Source organism: Rissa tridactyla, chromosome 3 (assembly GCF_028500815.1).
Source record: "Rissa tridactyla isolate bRisTri1 chromosome 3, bRisTri1.patW.cur.20221130, whole genome shotgun sequence".
In the NCBI taxonomy this organism is placed as follows: Eukaryota; Metazoa; Chordata; class Aves; order Charadriiformes; family Laridae; genus Rissa; species Rissa tridactyla.
Window position 1 is genome coordinate 32,756,872 of NC_071468.1, and position 21,098 is coordinate 32,777,969.

Below are 21,098 nucleotides of genomic sequence, written 5' to 3' on the forward strand. Positions count from 1 at the left end.
ACACTCCCTGATAAAATAGTCCCTCCCCATCCTTCCTGTAGGCCCCCTTTAGGCACTGGAAGGCTGCTATAAGGTCTTCTTAGAGCCTTCTCTTCTCCAGGCTGAACAACCCCAACTCTCTCAGCTTGTCCTCATAGCAGAGGTGCTCCAGCCCTCTCATCATCTTCATGGCCCTCCATTGGATCCATTCCAACAGGTCCATGTCCTTCTTGTGCTGAGGACTCCAGAGCTGGACGCAGTACTCTAGGTGGGGTCTCACCAGAGCAGAGGGGCAGAATCACCTCCCTTGACCTGCTGGCTGTGCTTCTTTTGATGCAGCCCAGGATGTGGTTGGCTTTCTGGGCTGCAAGTGCGCATTGCCTGCTCATGTTGAGCTTCTTGTGCACCAGCACCCCAAAGTCCTTCTCCTCAGGGCTGCTCTCAAGCCATTCTCCACCCAACCTGTATTTGTGCCTGGGATTGCCATGGCCCAGGTGCAGGACCTTGCACTTGGCCTGGTTGAACTTCATGAGGTTTGCACAGGCCCACCTCTCGAGCCTGTCAAGGTCCCTGTCAAGCATTTCACAGCTTGTTAATGCTGGGACTTCATCTTGCCTTCTGAACTTGCTGACTGCTGGCTGTGTTAAGTGAAGCAACTTTTCCCTTGGCAGCCTAGTCTAAATAGTATGCTTTTGCTCTTTTTTCAACCTATTGTCCTGCCACGAAAGCTAACTGTGTTGCAGAAGCAAGGGCAGGCATATTGCACCTATTGAATGGTTGTGAAATGGCATATAAAAGGTAGAAATAAAGGCATAGATTGCATAGTAAAGAAGAAAACAGTTTCTTAAAAGGCTGAGTAATGCAAAGGAATCATTCGTCACCTTACCACCTTTAAAAGGCACTAAACACAAATGAAAAAAGTGGGATTTAGAACTCTTGCTGAACTTGTCTGCTGAATAATTCATGAAAGACAATTTTGGGTCTGCTTGAACATCTCTACTAATCCCCAAGTCTTATTTGGTTATTGCTTGGTGGAACACAAGTTAAAAACAAAACAAAACCAAACCACAAAAATAAACCCACAAAAAACCCAACCAACAAACATCCCCCCACCCCAAACTTAAAAATGTAAAGATTTTTAGAAGAAATAAAACATCTGCAGGCAACGTGCGGCTTCCAAGTAATTGGAGTGACCTTTGCTTTCCCTCAAACTCCATCCTGCAGTCAGAAAAATCTCACCTGTACCAGCAACTCTTTTATGGGATTAATGAGATGTAAAAGCGTGGTGATCAGGTCAAATCAATTGCTGTCTCCTGCTCCCCATCATGGGACATACTAGCATCACTGCCACCAACAGAAGATTTTTCTTTTGAGCCCTTCCTTCCTTGTCTCTTCTCCTTCTGCTCCTCATTGTCACTTCCATATATTATGTGTGGAGTATCAGTATATAAACATGGGAAGGTTCACAGTGAATTCTGTAGTCATATTTTCTTCTGTGATTGAACACCTGGTGACATAGTGAAGCTAGAAGTGTTTAAATGGCTGCAATGGGGATTTGGGAAGAGATTTTATATTTCATGCCTCAATATCAAATGACCAACTATGACAATGTGTTGGAATATGAAGACAATCACCTCAAAGCTTAATTTGGCAAATATTTTGCATCCAAGACAGCTTGGAGAAAGTTTATAGAAACAAAGAAAATATGTTCAGGAACAACTACATAGATGTGGGGTTTAAGGCAAGAACAGGCATTAGCTGACAACATTCTGGCCAAGTGCTCAGAGCAGGACTACAGAACAACGCAGAGATCTGCAGGACCCCTTCCAGTTGTGTGCTTTCTAAGAGACTAGACTTTGAGAATAGCTCTTCAGTGCAGTGTATACCTTCTGCCCTAGAGATGCAAAGCACTCCCTGTAAACCTTTAATATCACATTTGATTTCACTTAGGCATCAGAGTATCCTTAAAAATCTGTAACCTAAATCAGGGGGCTAAATACCATTTTTAAATCCCACTTCTGAGATTCTCATTATGTTACCATGGAAGAGAACAGTGTCAATGCTGCAAACTGAAACTCTTAGGAAAAAAAATGCAAATTATATGTATGTATTTATTGCCTAAATCAAGTCCCTGCTCAGGATGGGGCAGGAGGAAGGAAGAGATAGGTGGAAAAGAAATTTGTTAGTGATACTCACTTGTTCTTCATTTGCTCAGGGGGCCAGTACATTTCTTTCTTTTTAACCATACACTTTTACATGTCTTAAAGCCTCCCTAAAGAGGTTCAGATTTTCTTGTCTACAAAGATTTAATATGCAATTAAGAAAGAGGTGAGATTTTTTTATTTTATTCCAGTATTTCTCTTTACGTTCACTGAAACTGTGAACCAGAATTAAATCAGTTAAGTTGAGAGGCAAATAGCAATATTCTGCAGTCCATGGAACTGAATCTCTGTCTTGGGTATTTGTTCACAGAAGTGGGAATTGCTTTACTGTCTGTGTCAAGAACATATCCTCATACGTAACTCTCTAAAATGCTTACAAATGAGAATCAGATATATTCTCCAAGGAACACTTTCTTTTATAGTACTCTTCCCTTCTCCGTTTTTGTACAAACTGAACACTAATAACTTGGATTTCACAGCTAAAAACCATTGAAATGGTGTCATAGTCAAGTAGCATCTCCTGACAACTCCCTCCTGAAGACTACAGTACTCTATTTATTGCATTTTAACTGAACAGAGTGAAAACAGCTGGATCAGCAGCATGCAAGACTGAAGCTTATCATTGCATTGGGGTATTTTTAGGAATGTGGCAAGCTGATACCATCTAACAACGTGGAAAGTGAGCACATTCAAATAGCTGTATCTGCCTTTCCTAGAGCTGAAGTATCAATAGCTTCTCCCCATCGAAAGCATAGTTACCTTACATTCCTGTCTCTGATGTTACACCTTACCTCACACAAGGGAGAAGGATGCCACAACACAATGTATGTGCAGATCTACAGGTGCAGAGAGAGTATTACTGCTCCTTTCCTCTGCCTTCAATGTGCTTCATTTCTGGTGATGAAAGGACAACCTCTTGAGGAATATGGGAATAATGAGGAAGAATTTTATGGTTCGGTAAGTTTTTGACCACTCCTCTCAGCAAATCCATCCATTAAAGTGCTGCAAAGGCACCAATGGAACACATGAACAAAACAGGGCCAACTGTATCATCAGCTAAGAGAATTTCAATCCTTTTTGACCTAGAGTGTGTTTAAAACTGGATCTGGAGGCAATAATCACTCAAAATGTTGCTTTGAAGAGCTGCAGTGCTTTTGAAAGCTCTCAGCTAAAAAACTCTGATCTCCTATTTTATCAGCTTCTCTGTGTACCACTGTAACACTACAGGCATAGTGACACATATAGGAACATAAAAACTTCCAGTCCAGAACCAAATACTGGTCCCTCCCACCTGACTTCCTCTCCTGGCAGATGCTTCAGAGCAATGGCAGAGGCTCCACAGTGCACAGAGTGCACAGAGTGCATCTACAGTAAAACTAATATTGACTGGCCGAAGAGAATTAATATCTTCACCCCTTCTATTGCATTCAGAAGTAGTCAAACCCATTTCATTGACAAAATGGCTAGCAGAAGAAAAGGAGATCTCTAGTGCTACTGATGCCAAGTTTATAATGCTACTAGAGCCAAGCCTTATTACTTCAAGTTTCAGATCCCATAAAATTGCAGAAAGCTGTATTGCTCAAAGGGAGCAAGGCAGGCCCTCGAGGGTGGCTTTATTAAGGCAGCAAATTGGTCTTTAAGATAGGTATTATATCATCAGTGACGACGAAGAGCAAGATCCCATCAGATGATTGCAGTTTTTCAGCCCATTATTTATTTACACAGATAATTAATTCCTCTGAAGTGCAAACATTTATCAACAATTCCATTACCTAACTCTTCCTTCTTAGTTCTTTGTAGGACTAGGCACATTGACAGCTTCAGTAACCACCACCTAATTAAAGTAATTGTTGGACTGCATTTTTTATTCTGTTTCATGTATAATTATACTCCATGGGAAACCTTGTGGGATTTGAAACAGACTTTTAATCTATTCCACATGAATCAAAAACAACTCCCAAGAAAATAGTTTAATAGTCATGTTTAACAGTGTGCCACTTCATTTGCACCAGAGATTTCACAGTCTCAGTGCTACTCACAGACCTTTTCAGTCACACAGGGACAACAAAAGGCTCTTTCGAAAGGGTGATACTTTCTAAAATTTTTGTACATTAATTAAGTTGGTTTTAAAGGGAAATCTTTGCTGAATTGTTTGGACAAACTCTTCTAGAGAGACTGACAGCTGCTCATCCTGAAGTTTTATGGGCAGTTGTGCTTTTTTGACTTTGTTCCTTAGATTTACCATGACCCATTCACACTTTCATGAACTCTCCTTCCTTATTACCTGGCATTAGAGTACTACTAATTTTGGCTCAGTGTTAGCATGTACTTTCACTACTCCTTTGTTTATAGCACCAGTTAGTGTCAAGATGTCTTATTCCAGCACTGATATCATTGCAGTTCTTCACTGTAACTGGTTCTGCTAAAGATGATACAGAAAAAAGAAAAAAAAAAAAAAAAAGGAACTTTCCTCCATCTGTCACTTCTGTGGTACTTTCATGCTCAGTGTGATGGAACTTGCATCCAGACAGGACAGGTGCATTGGAAAAGGACATTTCTGAGGTTACCTGTGGTTATATTTAAATTCAAATGCTAACACAACACAGTTCCCTTAAAACCCACCAGCAATTTTATTTTTGTGGAAACCAACACATGGAAGCAGGTGATGAGACTTGGGACTCAGTTGAGTATGGAGTCAGGTGTTACCAGGACCAACAACGTATTGACCTAAGAGTGGGAAAGCATTCCTGTGTTCCTTACTTTAAACATGTCATGCAAAGAGGATACAACTTCTTATTAATCTTTGTGAATGTTCAAATATTCTCTTGCCATTTGAACTGAAAATTACTGAAACTGTTGGGTTCCTAACTCCAGGGCATTTCAAGAAAAATCCACAAATATGTTTTTGTAAGAGCAGTTTTCAAAATTGTACATTAATTGATTACGGATGTCCAGCTTTTTGCTTTGCAGAGACAAGCAAGGTGAGGCTGTCTAATCCTACAATCCTAATATACAACCACTTCAGACTAGGAAGCATTCAGGGATCTTTGTTTTGCCTCCCAAGGGACAGAAAGAGTGCCTACAGTTACGCTTCAGAATAACAAACCCTGCCATTCAGATTGAAACACTGTAGTTTTATTACTCGCAGATTTTCATATTGGCTAAAATCACCAGATAAGTGGATCTACAATGTTCGCCTTTCATGCTTATCACACTGTCTTTCTGTGATTACAGTATATTAAATCAGGAGTGGTCATTAGAAATAGAGCTTGCCAAGCTATTTATCAGGTTAATTAACTCAACATTTTCCTGCTGCCTTATTGATTAGGCAGCCTGAAGCCAATGGACAAACAATTTTATGGACATGTTTATTACAGTATTAGGGGGTTTATAGACATTGAACTTTAGTATCATGTCAGCTAGCCAGTGCTTATGTAACGGGCAATTATCTTATGCAGGTAGATCACTGGCACACAAGGCTTCATACTGACTCATTACACAAGGAGGAATTTCATCCACTGAAAACACTCAGCGCTTTGTCAGGTGTTAGCTGACAGGGCTTGCAGCTGGCCAAGAAACCACACTATTTCTTTTCCTTGACTGGCCTGCCAAAGCAGGATCATGTAACACGAAGATGGACCTGGGACACTGCAGTCAGAGCATGCTGCAGACAGATTCATCCCATGGACCTGGGATTACTCTTTGGCATTATCTACGACCTCACCAAAAGAAGCGTCGAACCAATATGCAAAACTAGATGCTGTGACATAGGTTGGATACAGGTTTTGTGACTATATCTCTATGTAGCTACTGTAAGGCCCTCTGTGGTCAGTTTTTGAAGATTTTCTAACCTTTTGCAACTAAAGTGATGCTCGCTTTTGCAAAACTATTGGCGAAAAAAAATTAAAAATCACCTTTTAGCAGCATGATTACAGTGCCCTGATCAAAAACAAAATGCATTTTTCACAGATATTATTATATTGCAAGCAAAACTCTGCAGACTATTCCTCCACACCTTTGAAAGTCCATAATGCACAGTCCAGCTGGTAAGCTAATGAACTGTCTGTGAATGAGATTTTATTCTAATTGAGCACTTAGAGTTACTATCACTTGTTAAAAGGTTGTACATTTTGAAAGCAAGAAAATTAATATTATACACGGAACAAAACATATTTCAAAATGACAGCCAGAGAAAAGCACTATTTTGTGAATTTCTTGAGAGCATCAGACACAAACACCTTTCAAAAACATACTGTTTAGGAAACGCTCTGCTCATAAAGCAGCACATTTCTATGGGGTTTTCTTACGTTTCATAGTTTTTTTATTTTCCTGTCACCATACAGCATAACTTTGCTTTAGGTCTTTGCCTTAGGTGGGTAAGGGTGCCATCTGGACCAGAGGCAGCCTGGAGCTGGGGGAGCTGCGGGGGATCCCCAGACCGGCAGGGACGGAGCCAGGCAGCACCCATGGGGGCAGCCCCAGCCATGGCCATTGGGCACCTCCCTGGAGGTGTTTTCTGTTACTGAGCTGAATATTTGATCTGCCTTCTGTGACCAAAACCCATTCTGTGCCTCACGTAGCCTCACCTGCAACTCAGAGTAGCTGTGTAGTATTTCCATAGTAGGTCTCACCTCAGCCTACTCTTCAGCATGTTGTAACATATCACACCCCTCAATACATCTCCTATGAACAGAGATGGTTTATAAATCAGTCACACCCAAGTTTTTTATCCTGTGTTTAAATATTTATTTGAGTAGCATAATTTTTGAAAATGCTGAACGCCTACCATTTTTTCTTGTTTTCTCTGAGCATACCTCGCTGTCCAGCTCAACACCTTACAAGGTGCAACAGCTAAATATGGCATTAAAATTGACTACACTTAGTAATCTACTAGCTAAACTACTTCACAATTTCTGAAGAACTTCAGTGGGCTCTGCAGACACTAACTCCTCAGAGCATGAATACAACTCTGTCAACACGGGCAAAATCAAAAGCGCGTCACCAAACACACCCCACAGTCTGTATTCTCCAAGCTTGGCTATGCATCTACAACGAATCCCTGCATCCAGAACATGTTGGTTTCATTGCACACTTGCAGATTAACAAATCTCGCAGTGAATCCAATGCATTTAAACGTGTCAGACACATTGTATGTGATGCAGAGCTGTTTTCTGTGACTATTCGCCTGTGATTGCTGGTGATCCTCCAGGCACTGCTGCCTGGCATCAGAAGTGACAAGGTTATAGATTACTGGTAGGAAATCTGAAAGATTACACGAATAACCCAAATCTCATGAATCCTTGAGAAAACAACTTAGAACTTATATTCACATAACATTTTTTTTCTTATTAAAATTCCAAAACATCAGATCAGAAATCATGTTCTATGTTACTGAAAGCAATCATTTTTTTACATGAATAATAGAATAATCTTTTAAAACACTGTAAATCAGGAATCCAAATATAACCTGATAAATTGAAAATTTGGGGGGAAATTGAGGAGACAGAATGCAGTGGTGGTGAATTCTTTCTAATATACATGGAAAAATGTAGAATAAGGGATATAGCTATAGAATATGATTACAACTAAACGTTAGGGAAGAAAATCCCTACTACATTTTAATCACTAGGTATGAGCTGCATTTTCTTTTAAACCATATAAAAAACCCACCACAACTAAAGCTTTAGTGTCTGTCCCCTTCCATCCCTATGGAGTCTGCCCTCATACCTGACTCCAAAGGAAGAGCAGTGCTTCTTTCATTTGTGAGCATTGGCAAATCTGTATACCAACTACAGAAAAATAAACAAAGCTTTCATCCCATATTCAGGTTTCTTTCAATCAACACACTTGAAACACAGCAGAGCATTCTTCTGTCTTTCTGCAGGTTTTCAAACAATCGTCATTCCTGCCTGACCTCCTGTCATCACTTACAGAAATGGGGTATGAATCCCAGCATTTCAGTATTTCTCACACTAACAATAGAAATTAGTAAAGACAAGAGATTCACTTAAATAATTATTGGATTGTCTGGGCAATAGCACATCTCATCCACCTATAAACCGATACAATCAAAATGGGCATTAGGTGGAAATGTACCTGCAACATCTTTAACACTTGTTAACGTTGCCCAATAGAGAAGACTAAGTCAAGCTGAGAATCTGCAATGTTACTCCTTCAGTTCTGGGCCCCTCTGTACAAGAGGGACATTGAAGTGCTGGAGCGTGTCCAGAGGAGAGCTACCAGGCTGGTGAGGGGTCTGGAGACCAGGTCATATGAGGAGAGGCTGAGGGAGCTGGGCATGTTTAGCTTGGAGAAGAGGAGGCTGAGGGGAGACCTCATTGCCCTCTACAACTACCTGAAAGGAGGTTGGAGAGAGGTGGGTGTTGGCCTCTTCTCCCATGTGAATAATGACAGGACCAGAGGAAATGGTCTGAAGTTGTGGCAGGGGAGGAGGTTTAGATTAGATATTAGGAAGAATTACTTTACTGGAAGAGTGGTCAGGCACTGTAACAGCCTGCCCAGGGAGGTGGCTGAGTCACGATCCCTAGAGGTATTTAAGAAACGTCTAGATGTGGCATTTCAGGGCGTGCTCTAGTGACAGAGATTGTAGGTTGTTTGGTTGGACTCGATGATCTCAAAAGTCCTTTCCAACCATGAAGATTCTATGATTCTATAATGTTTCATCCATTATTTCTTCCATTTTTCCCAGCAAGTGAGGAAGAAGGAGCAACAATGTCAAAGAATTGTTGCTTTTTGACAATATATTAATGTGTTGGGTTGCCTGTTAGAGCAAATGTGATACCTCCTAAAGCACCCTAATGATATTTGAGAAATGTGAATACTTAATTACTGAGGTATAGGATGGTCAAGTGCTGAGGCTCCAGATACAGCAAGGGAAAAGTCCTGATCCTCAGTGCAGAGCTCTGGGATATGATCCTGAGAATCCACATTTGTCATTCTTTCTTACCCAAAATTAGAGATATTAATTGCCACTGGGATGGGATTTTCAGGCTCTTTCTCAATCAATACAGACAAAAAATAGCATGAAAATAGGGACAAACCTGATCCCATCACAGAATGGTAGGGGTTGGAAGGGACCTCTGGAGATCATCTAGTCCAGCCCCCTTCAGAGCAGGGTCACCTAGAGCACGTTGCACAGGAACGCGTCCAGGCAGGGTTTGAATGTTTCCAGAGATGGAGACTCCACCACGTCTCTGGGCAGCCTGTTCCAGTGCTCTGCCACCCCCAAACTAAAGAAATTCCTCCTTGTGTTTAGGTGGAACTTCCTATGTTCAAGTTTGTGCCCATTACCCCTTGTCCTGTCACCAGGAACCATTAAAAAGAGCCTGGCCCCATCCTCCTGACACCCACCTGTTTAAGTATTTATAAGCGTTGATAAGATCCCCCCTTAGTCGTCTTTTTTCCAGACTAAAAAGACCCAAATCCCTCAGCCTTTCTTCATAAGAGAGGTGTTCCAGTCCCCTAATCATCTTCGTAGCCTTTACTGTACCCTCTCCATCTGCATCACCTTGTCAGTAGTTTCCATTTACTTGGAACAAAACGTGATTTTTGTGCATAAAGATAATTGAGGCCTTTCATGAGAACAGGTGATTTCCCAAAGAACTGAAAAATCAAGACAGAGTAATAGGAACTAGCCCCTCACACACTGAAATTTCACTCACACCTTTTAGAATGGAATAAAGATGGTTCTGCTTTTTAGTGAAAGACTGACAGAGACACTTGCACTTCTTTTGCAGAATACATTTTTCAGAATAAATAAGGAGATTCATATGGCTCTAGTATTGGACTGACAGATCCTGCAGCCTTACCATCAGTTTGATTCTTGAGGGATTTATTTCTTGGATTTCACAACCACCAAATGAATTATTATCTAATTAGGGATCTCTGTGGGAATTTAAAAAAAAAAAAAACCAAAAAAAACCCAAACAAAAAACCACAAAAAAACAAAACAAAACCCACAAAAAAACCCAACAAAGAAACAACACAAAACCCATATAAAAACCTGTCCTAAGCTAGGAGACACCTTTTGCCAAATATTTTCACTAACATCATTCACTGAAAGGTTTTGCACTTCATTTATAGAGCTTCTGCTGTACTCGAGTGCAGGGATGGGAGGGGTATTTTGCATGTAACAATATTGGTGCTACTTCCGATTAGCTGAATTCCAGGAGGAAAAAGGCACTGAGAAAGAGGGAAACATAAACGGCATGCATGCTTTTCAACTCCCATGTCATGCTGCAAAGATACTGTTAAGAATTACAAATAATTCCGAAATAATTTCTGTAGCCACTTAACCATTTTACTTGTAGCAATAGCCTTCATCCAAGGTAAATTTAGGTGGGCAATATTGAAAATACATGTGTTTGAGGGAAGATAGTGAAAGCAATGTTAAAACCAGAAGCGTTTAAAACGTTTTGCAAAGATCTGGATCTTGTCAGCCTTTTGTTTTGGTTCTAATTTCTACATTAGGTTGGCTGCCCGTGGTCAGACTGGTTTTGGATTCACCTCTAATTCCAGTGTCTGAAAGTTGGGCATCTAAGCTTGCAGATCCCCCTAAAATACTTACAGTCAATGAAGAGAAGTGTCCAACACCAAAAGAGGAGTCAAGACACCAAGCAACCTAGGAAGACTAGTTCAGGTTTGGATGTTCAAAGTTAGGTGAAATATGTACTACCCAGGGTACCTAAATACTGATAATATCAGTCTAAGAATATTCACATGTTCATAATCGTGCAAAGTACCAAGCTGCAAAGTGAATTCAGGGTCATCTCTCATTGCTGAAGCCAATAGCATTCTTTACACTGATTATAAAAGCAGCTAAATCCAGACTATTTCCCTCATTGTAGGCAAGTTAGTGCTAATTTAAGCACCTAAATATAATGACTGTGACAGGATATAATGAGTATTATATTATATCTGTTTAATTTTGAACAAATAGACTACTGAAACAGGAGGCTTCTTTTAGAGGGAATTTGATCTTATTATCTTTCAGTCATCATCTGTGTCAAAAGAAGATATGCTGTTCTGCAAACACTTTCTGCTTAAAAAGAAATCCACGAAAATTCCTACGTCTCCTTCATGCTTGACTCCCTACATACTCCTTCACTAATATATACCTTTATCTTCAATTGCCAGAAAAGGCAAGGTTCGTATGGTCAGACAATGGAAGACCAATATAAGACCAAATCATAATCAATAAATACACATGAAAACAAACAGTAGGTGTTCACAGACTTGTAGTGGAGGTAGTGGCTGATCTATCCTTCTTGTACTGCACTGCACTTTGGCTCTCTCCAAAAAGCGCCTCCCCTTTCTAATGCTTGATTTCTTGGTTGCCTTGTTACAGATGTTAACATTAACCTTGGATCATCTTCTATTATAAAAATCAGAAGGGAAATAAATATTTGTAGACCATAGTAACAGAATAACAAGTCCTTTACCATAAAGAGGACAACTTGCAGTATTTTTCATTATAGAAAAGACTAGTAGAAGATCTTAAAGTTCAGGAAAATGCCCTTCTGTTGAAAAAGATGTGAACATTTAGTGCATCAGATGTGTAAAGAGTGTTATTTACTTTACCAGAATTGCAGTCAAATGCTATATTGAAAACTGAAATGGCTTGATGCTGTTTTGCTGGGGGCAAATTCTCGTCCTTAGGGATGATTATAATGCATTTCAGAAAACTAGTGTCAGATGACAAAAAGAAGTTGAAAAGTATGGGATTTCTACAAGGGTCTTTAGAACTAACCCTTTTGAACACCCCTCTGGTGATAACTGGGTTGAAGACAGAGAAGAAAAACATGTGAGTGGATGAAAATTGTTTTCAGAATAGCATTTTACCTTGCTGAAAAGGCTTATTTCCTTCACCAACATCAAAGAACAGTTTACCTTAACAAAACTTTCTCCTATTAAAATAAATGTCAAGTTCCCCAGTGAAAAACTGGACTATAGAGAGCATGAATATGAAATAACATATGGGTTAACTTGTTGACCTTCTATCCTCCTGGTAGTCAGAAATCCCATTTGATAGCTCTCCTGATAAAAGCATAGTAAAGGAAGGGGTGATCTATGCCACACACCTCGAAATTGATATGACACAAGGTCATAAGGTCTGTGGCATTAGATGACTCTCACTGATGCAGGAATTATGTCAGAATCTTCATCAGGGACTGTTGCAGAAAGCCACAGAAGGGAAAAGATCTCCAAAAGGTTGCTGAAGCCAATGTGAGGCAAGGGAAAACTGGACCCTAAAAAATGCAGTTGTTTTTCTCCTCCTTCTGGACTGATAAAAACAATTTATTTGTGATGCATTCACCTCCATAAAGAACAAGTTAATCACTCAACTTTCACACCTCATATTGCCATGAAGTAATTTAAATAAATTCACCTGATGTAGATATATAACTATAGGTACAGATGCATGTATAGACTACACAGAATTTTAAGAGACTTTTAGTCTATGTAGTAAGAAAAAAAAATTAAACAGGAAAAAAACAAGGGGCTCCATATCACAAAGAGGAAGAGGGGAAAAAAAAAAAAAAAAAGACGGTCATTACAGTTTCACAGACGTAGGCATTGCATCATAAGTTCGTGAACATATTCTGTGCTCCCTTTCTGATTTGGCAATATAGTCAAGTAACTTTAATGCAATGATGCCAGGTTCCTAAAAGCTGAAAGAGCTATTATAACATCTAACATCAACAGAAATGCTACTGTGAAATGTGTTGCAAAATTTCTGTGGAAGCCATTTACTTTTTAAAGAGCAACATTCTTCTTCCCTGGAAAATAACATTACTGCATTTGAAAAATTTATAACAACCAGGAATGAAAACCTACTATAAACAAACCTGAAAGTAATCTTTTTCATTGTTCATACTAAATGGAATGCAAAAATAAATACATTAAAAAAAAACCAAAACAACCAACCACAAAACTTATCAAGCTGTGTAACATTATTCCAGTATTAATCCAGCATACTGTTCATTGTATAGGCAAGACCATGTTTAAAATTTATGTTGGGTGACTACCTTGATGAAGGATTTTTAACCCACTTTTTCATGGTAAGGCTAACTCATAACTTGGCCAAAATGTTAATAAGTGATTATGAACTAGATTCCTAACTTTTACTCCTATAGGTCTGATATAATCAGAAGCACATCTACTACCGCTGGCTCTAGGATTACACAATAGCTTACAGGAATTTACGACAGAGTAATTCACAAGCCCTCAGAGTATGACAACAGGACACATCCAAGATCTAGACATTATAGGGACAGGAGAATAACTAGTGCTAGAACATGCAGACACAGTGTCCATGAGGCTACAAAAGGCCCAGGGCAGCTCCTCAATCACGCACCACCATCCTCTTCACAGCTGAAATACCAGAGGTGTTCACATTAGAAAAGCATACATTTCTTTCCTGAGAGAAATAAGACTGCTGCTTTCGAGAGGCAAACAAGCAAACAGCAATTTCATTATAATCTTCCTGAAATCAAGCCAGAGGGCATAAAGGATGTTTCTGCCAAGATAAACCAAAAGAACTGGTGTTTGTGACCAGTAAATAAAAATCAAATAAATGTAATAAGTCTTGCAAAGTCATGAAGCCTGAATGCCCCTTAACCATGCTGCTAACAAGCTTTATATTGTATGGTAAATCTATATAATTTACATGCTAAGTTACTGATCTTGGGATGTCTGGTTTTGCTTTGATATATTCTTAGTTATCACACTTAAAATCTGCCTTTCCAACCCCAGCACATTTTTTTCCATGCAATGGGGAAACTGACTCTCAAAGAGGTGCTGGCCATTTACATGCTCACTCTGTTATTCACATCTTCACTCTTTCAATATGCAACTTTATTGCCCTGAACATGACAGAGACCTACAATTATTCCCCGGGAGTGATGAAGAGTCTATCCCATGCTTTGTTAAGGTCTGTACAGACTCTTCAGGAAAAACAGCTACGTGTTTCATCTGCCTCCCCATCTGGGGAAGACTTTATGCCTTTGCTCGGCAAAAGCATGCATGCCAGTTTATCATGTTCCTTGCACTGTCTCCTAACCGCTAGACTCTCAAACTCTCCTTCCTAGGCTAGACAGCCTGTGAAGGACTACCTGAAATCGTTTTCAACAGCAGTTTCTCCTGCAGGCATGGTTTTCTGCATGGGAACTGTGAGCTCTCAAGAAAGAAGGCATTTCTAAAAAATGTCTGTATATTTCATACGGTAGGGATAAGAGACAGTATTGAGGTCCTTTAGCCTTAGGACTGCAGAATTCAAAGTTTTGGTCAGTCTCCCTGTTGAGGGGAATAAAGGCAATGATTATATAGTGACAACTCAAGTACTGTATTAGTGGAAGGTGCTGATATAATACAGCTTCCATTAAGAATATGTTTGATGTTGTCTAGAAGAAATTGAGGGTATTATTGGTAGGATTTAAAACAGAGTGTGCAGGTACATGAGTGAATGCCGACAAAGTAAGTTTTACCTCTCAAACTCTGTGGAGTGAACCTTTGATTACGTTCCCCAAGCCCTGCTCTTTAATTTTCCTTTTGTCTTTAAATTCTGTGGCTCTAGCTGTAAAACCACTACAAAGCAAGCTGGTCTTAAAGCATTTCCAGCTGTGCTAACACCTGTAGAAAGAAGATATCTCAGAAGATACCTGCAGTTGAATACCCACATCAAAGGAATTAGAGAAACTTCTGAACTTTGGTTGCTTATTCACATCATACCCTTGGCCTTTCCCAAGATATAACTGTGGAATCAAAAGAAGATCGAAAGAAAACATTATTTTTCTATTATCTTTGCAGTATCTTTAAACAGGCAGAAAAATCTGCTTCTTCGTTGGGTGGGAGCGGCCATTTTGTGTGTCAGCTGAGACAGTCTTTCAAAGTTAGTGACTATATTCATACTGTCCTTTAGTGTTTGGGGTTTTTTCCTTTTCATGGAATAAAAGTTAATCGGAACAAGATACGTAACACAATGAACTGCCTTGCCACATAGACGATCAGACAATAGGCTTTTAATTCCCATCTTTGTTCTTGAGGCTTTCTAAGCTCAACCTCAATACTGCAAAATCTTTGGAACTGGACTCTCCTAGTTTCTCTGTTTCCCACAGCATTGAGCACTGCACCAAAAAAAATCTATGTAGCATTTAGTAATCCCCTTTGAAAAACTGGTTGTGAGAATGGCTTACAAGTAAGTTTGTTTACTTCTGGGTTCTAATTCTTCCTGACACTCTTGGGATATTTTCAATTTCTATGACAGCTGGGAGTTCTCATTCTGCCTCCATTTTAACAGAAATTTTCCTCTGATCACCTATGTGTGTAGCTTTAATGCAAACTTCAAATATCAGAACTGTCATCATAAGATTTCAGGAATTGGAAGCACTGTGGTGTTGAACAGATAATAAGCAATTATACTGCAAATGACTCCATCACAGAGTTACAATCTACAGTATCCAATGGAGCGTTAGCTTATTAGCAATCACAAACTGTATATCTAAGCACATCTTTTACTCAGAAACTAAGGCAATGCTTTTGGAACTGTGATGGATGGCTCAGCTATGCCTCTGCCAGGGTTTCCTTAGGTGAGTCAGAAGGAATGGTTGGAGAAGGCATCACTCATGCTGTCAGCAGGTACCAGGGGCTCCAGAAAGAAGGTCGCTCTTCTCCCCCGCCATTACACACTGGCTCTGTTATGTAGAGGTGGTCCCTGAGGGTGAATCACCTCATCTCCCTCCCTCTCAAGCTGATTGTAAATCACATGCCATTTGCTGCAATGTACACACAGCACGACAATGGCACCAAAGCATCAAAAGCTTCCCAGGTACAAATATTTACTCGCTGTGGAAAGGCTTCCTGGACGGATACCAAGAACTTGCCAATTTGTGTTAAGGGTGTGGTATATGATAGTTTTTTCACCATCGCTTTGGAGACCCACTCCCAGCAGTGATCTCGTCAGATCTCATTTTGAAGGGTTGCAAGACCACTGAAAGAATAGAAGGTGCAGTAAGAAATGGGGAGGAGTAATCTGAATTAGCAGTCTGCCATCAGATCTTGTACCAAACTAAAACTGCAGCATGAGAACACAGAGCTGTTTGTGTGACATTTTGGAGTGAGACTTATAATTAAGTAAGTGCCGTTGCAGAATTTCAATCATGTCTTGTCTCATTAAAATGGACCTGAGCTGATTTTTACAGGAAGCTGAAGGTTAAGGTCTTTACCTTGGTGAGTTGTTGTACATTACAAAATATGGACCCAGATGGAAGAGGTGGTGTTTCTTCATCAATCCTATGTCATTTGCTCTTGGTAAATCCTGTTCAGCCCCATCCCGCTGTGAATTAACAGACCCTAAACAAGCTCAGATGATGTTTGCTAACCACTATCAAAACTCAATATATGGAAGAGTGGACTAAGACAACAAGGCTTCTCAACAGAAGCAAATACTATATTAGTGTATGATTAGGTCTTAAGAGTCAAATTCTTTGGACAAGGCAGTATATTTTCATTTTCAACCACAGAGCCATATATGGTAATTCTGTCTAAAACCACTGCAAGTAAATAAAACAAAACAAAAAAAAAATCTTCAAACTATTCCAGGAATCTGCTCAGCTTTCTGGTAGAAAGTTGTCCCAGTTCCTCCTGTGTCTGAGCTCTCCCATCTGTCACCATGTAATGGTTTGACACGGCTTCCCCTGAGTTAGGGTTAGTTAGCTCAAGGGTTTCCAGAGACATTACCTTCTGAACGCAGACACTACTTTCATAGATAACTTTGATTTGTTTTTACTTTTCAAGACAGATCTGCTGCCAAGTCAAAGCCCTTTCACTGCACAGCTCAACGATTGTTATACTACAAAAATGAAAAAAGGAGCGACACAGGACATAGAATTACTCATTTAGGAGTGGGTTATAAAAAAAACAGTCCATAAGAGAAGTCAGTTTTCTGATGAAGAATATGGAAACATGGGCAAAATTGCTTATTTAGCACTTGAAATTTTCAAAAGAAGATTTTGACATACAGAGAAAGGCATTTAATAAAAGCCACTGATGTCTGTCTCTCTCCTTAAAAAAAGAACATGTCTGTATGCTTAATGCCAGCTATAACTGAACGTGATTAATTTAATCTTTTTATGTTAGCAAGAGAAGGGCAAGAGATAATTAGTTTACCATCCTCAGATACTCTCAATGACTTCAGCTTGTGACAAAATGTCAGAATTCATCAGAAGCATAATTTTTAGAGAAGTATATTTCAAAATCTTCAGACCCACTATAGGTTATATAAATGGCTATTTTCCGAGGAAAAACAGGGTAACAATGAATTTCAGCATAAAGTCGGATTTTGTTAACACAGAAATGAGTTTAGGAGAGAGGTGAAAATAAACATACATAACATCATGATTAGGACACAGAAATGCAATATGCATTCATTATATTAACAGTGTATTGTAAACATGTTATGAACATGAAGATAGATAAATAACAAGCACAAGAGAGAGTCCCCTGGGCCTACAGTGTCCCCTGTGAGAAGGCTTGGAATTGAAAAAAATGTTAATTCAGTGTGATCGTGCCTTGCATTCAGAGAAAGAAATTGGAAGAGTACAAGGATAAGCAGCAAGATCACAGCTGGCTTAGAAATAAAAAGCATGCTGTCTAACATTCATTTAACAGTATGCTTTGCCTTTTTACTCTTGGTTATTTTAAGTACACATATACATATATCCAGAAAAATTATTCATGTCCACTGTATAGGCATATAGGGAAGAAATTAACAATTTCTGGTATCTAAAATACATAAGATGTGTGAAATTGGTCCATGAAGATTTCCAGTGCCAGCCATCTATTTTAAACTAACGGCAAAGAAGATCTAATAGATTAAAAAAAATGGAGAAAAAGTGAGTCTGAAAGTAATGGAATGTCCTTTATCACTTTGATTCTTCTAAGCTTAGCAAAGCAGAGAATCAGACCAATGGGCCTATTTCACAAGTCAGTTCTGAAATACAAGAATGAGATTTCTTGAAGTGACTGATTTTTATCTTATACTACTCTCACCCATTTACATAAAGCAACACGGCATACACAGGGGCTGTCATGGAAGACCTGCTCCCCAGCATGTAACACCACACACTTTTGCCATGAATTTAGCTGGAAAATATGCTAGGTCGGGGAGTATCAAGTGCGGGAGGAGTGTGGGCATCCCATACTTATCAGTAACCATCCAGGTTTGGCATCAGAGCCATTTAAACTAATCAATCACCTCCACTTTCTTCCCTAACAGCAAAAAGACCACCTTCATAGTGAGGACACCACAAGTTGGACTCCTCTTCTGGTGAGAAGGGTGATAAAATGGGGCCCACTAGACCTTGGGCTCAGATAATCACAGACAATCAAATTAGTTTCCATTTAATGCTGATCAAGTCATATCATCTATCTGTAGTTCTGTGACTAGAAAAGAAGAATAGTAATGAATCATATCACATGTTCTAAAAGGTTAATCCAGTAATATTGTCATGTACCTGTCTTGACGATGTCCTGCCTTTAGGTCAGAACAAGACCAGGGTACACATCTGCCGTAACAAAAATAACAGATTTTCAGGCTGGAAAAGAATTGTATCATGCTCCAGCCAGTCCAGTCTCTCAATAGAGACACCTAGGACAACTGAAAAATACCAGGGAACACATCTGTCCCACAGAGCAGGCTGGGATTCATTTCCCAGGCACAAACTAACACAAATGAAACAGAGATGTCTGGGAGAGCATAGCCTTGGGATGTACCAGGAACTGAACCAAATGCACAAGTCAAGGCATCTGTTCTCTGGTGCAGGCTGGGCTTCCCAGTGAAATACATCATTCCTGATGCTCCTTTCTGGAGATCAGTTATTGTGCGCTTGTAGTTCTTCTTTACCTGGCAAACAGACACAGAGGACATAGATCAAGAGCTTGGTACATTCTGCAATCTACGTAGATAAGCAACACAATGGGTAGAAGAAAGGACAGATTTCCAGTCAGCTCCGAGTAGTGATAGATGACGAAAGCACCATTTTCAAAAGCTGGGAAGATTAGAACTGAAAATTGAGAAAAGACTTATTTTTTTTCTCTTCAGGCTCAATACTCTTTTGTCAGACTCCCACCCATGCAACACATCTAAGGAATTCTACATCCAAAGACTTCTGTCTTATTAAGAAAGAAGATTGCCACACCATGACATATGCTCTTCAAGCACTAGATTACCTGCAAAAGTAATTGAAAATGTGCAGCACTTGGTAAATATTATGGATATAAACAGTCTCCCAATTTTAATCACAAATTTTCTAATTAAAAATTGGAGGGTTTAGCCAAATTGCTTTGGGTTTTTCTCGAAATTGATATTTCTGATTATGTACCAAATGGTCAAGATTTTCAACAGAAACATATTTGACAAAACTTTTCTTCCTCCCACTCCTATTGCCTTTTTTCCCCTAAGAAAAAAAGTAAAAAAACAAATACAGAAGAAAACATTTGCTCAACTTCACTCTCATGCAAGAAATTAAAGCCAGGAGACATTACAAAACTTGCCTAAGATGTATCTAGAAGTTTAGATTAAATCACAAGCCTATAGTCAAAAGGTGGAAAACATAAAATAAAAGGCATAATTTTAACTAGTGACTGCCAGTCCAAGGCAGGCAAGGCAAGGCACAACAAGCAGAGCAGCAGTCAGAGAATGCATTGTCTGTTCAGGCTTAAAAGACATTTGCGAATTTAGACAGACAAATCTTAGTTGTATGATATGTTTGAAATTCAGAGGACGTAATAACCTTCTTCTGGGTTCCAGCAACAGTACCTACTGGAAAGAGCAAAGACCCAGGAGACGTAATGTTTAATTAGGACGGATAGTCTATCTGGGAAGAAATGTGCATGGTTGTCTTCTGCATTATGAACAGGGGCAATGCTGGCTTACTCATTGCTTCCTCGCTATGATTTCACTGCACTGAGGGGTATTTAAGAGATCTCTTAGGCCAGCAGGAACACTGAGGCCCTTTATAAGGGATAAGAAGCATGAGAACCTTGGACTAGTTGTCTTGTTGCCAATAAACTAACAAACAATTACATCCTAAGGCCTTCAATTCCTTCTCACTAATTGTTACTTTCAATATTGGAATTTGGGGAGAATTCAGAAGAATGTGCTGTGACTAATGCTCAGCACTGCTTTTTCTTAATGCTTAATATTGGTTCTATCTGTACAATGGCTAAATCTGATTATCAGTGCAAAAAATAATTTACTGTTCTGGCTATCTAATTCCAGTTATCATATCTTTATATTATAAAGTGAGAGTCTCATTCATGGCACTGATATTCTTTATAAAAAGCAATTTCTTAAGACTCTCAGCAACTCTCTAAGTCTTATTCTTGACATTCGTATAAGGGAAATTATTTGCCTATATTTAAATTGCCCATTTGCTGCTAGCCTGTAAAAAGAAGACAAATCTCCCGAATACTAATCCTGTGATATAATCACAGGTTGTTCCTTTTACTTTATTTTCCTCCTTGCTCCTTCCTCACTTTTTTTTTTTCCTTTCTCTTTAATATCTGGGCTCCACCACCAATGCACATTTTGAACTCGCATTGGAGCACTCACATAGACCCAAGACATCAAGTCTTGACTAAAGTGTTCCTCTTACCCATTTAACTTCACAATTCCCCTTTTCTCCTGGCCAGGTATGTTTTTCATCTGTATCATTGGTATTTATAATTACTTTACATAAAGTCAATGCAATATCTTCAGAAGAATTTTCCTTATGGAGAAAACTCACCATTCTGAAAGCATTTCAGTTTATACAGAATTATTATAAATTCTAAACTGAATATAAAACCAAGACTTTGACGTTGCTCTTTTGCCAGTATCAGGGCTTAAGAACTATTAGACATAGGAGTTACAGTTATTATTATTATATCTACAAAAGC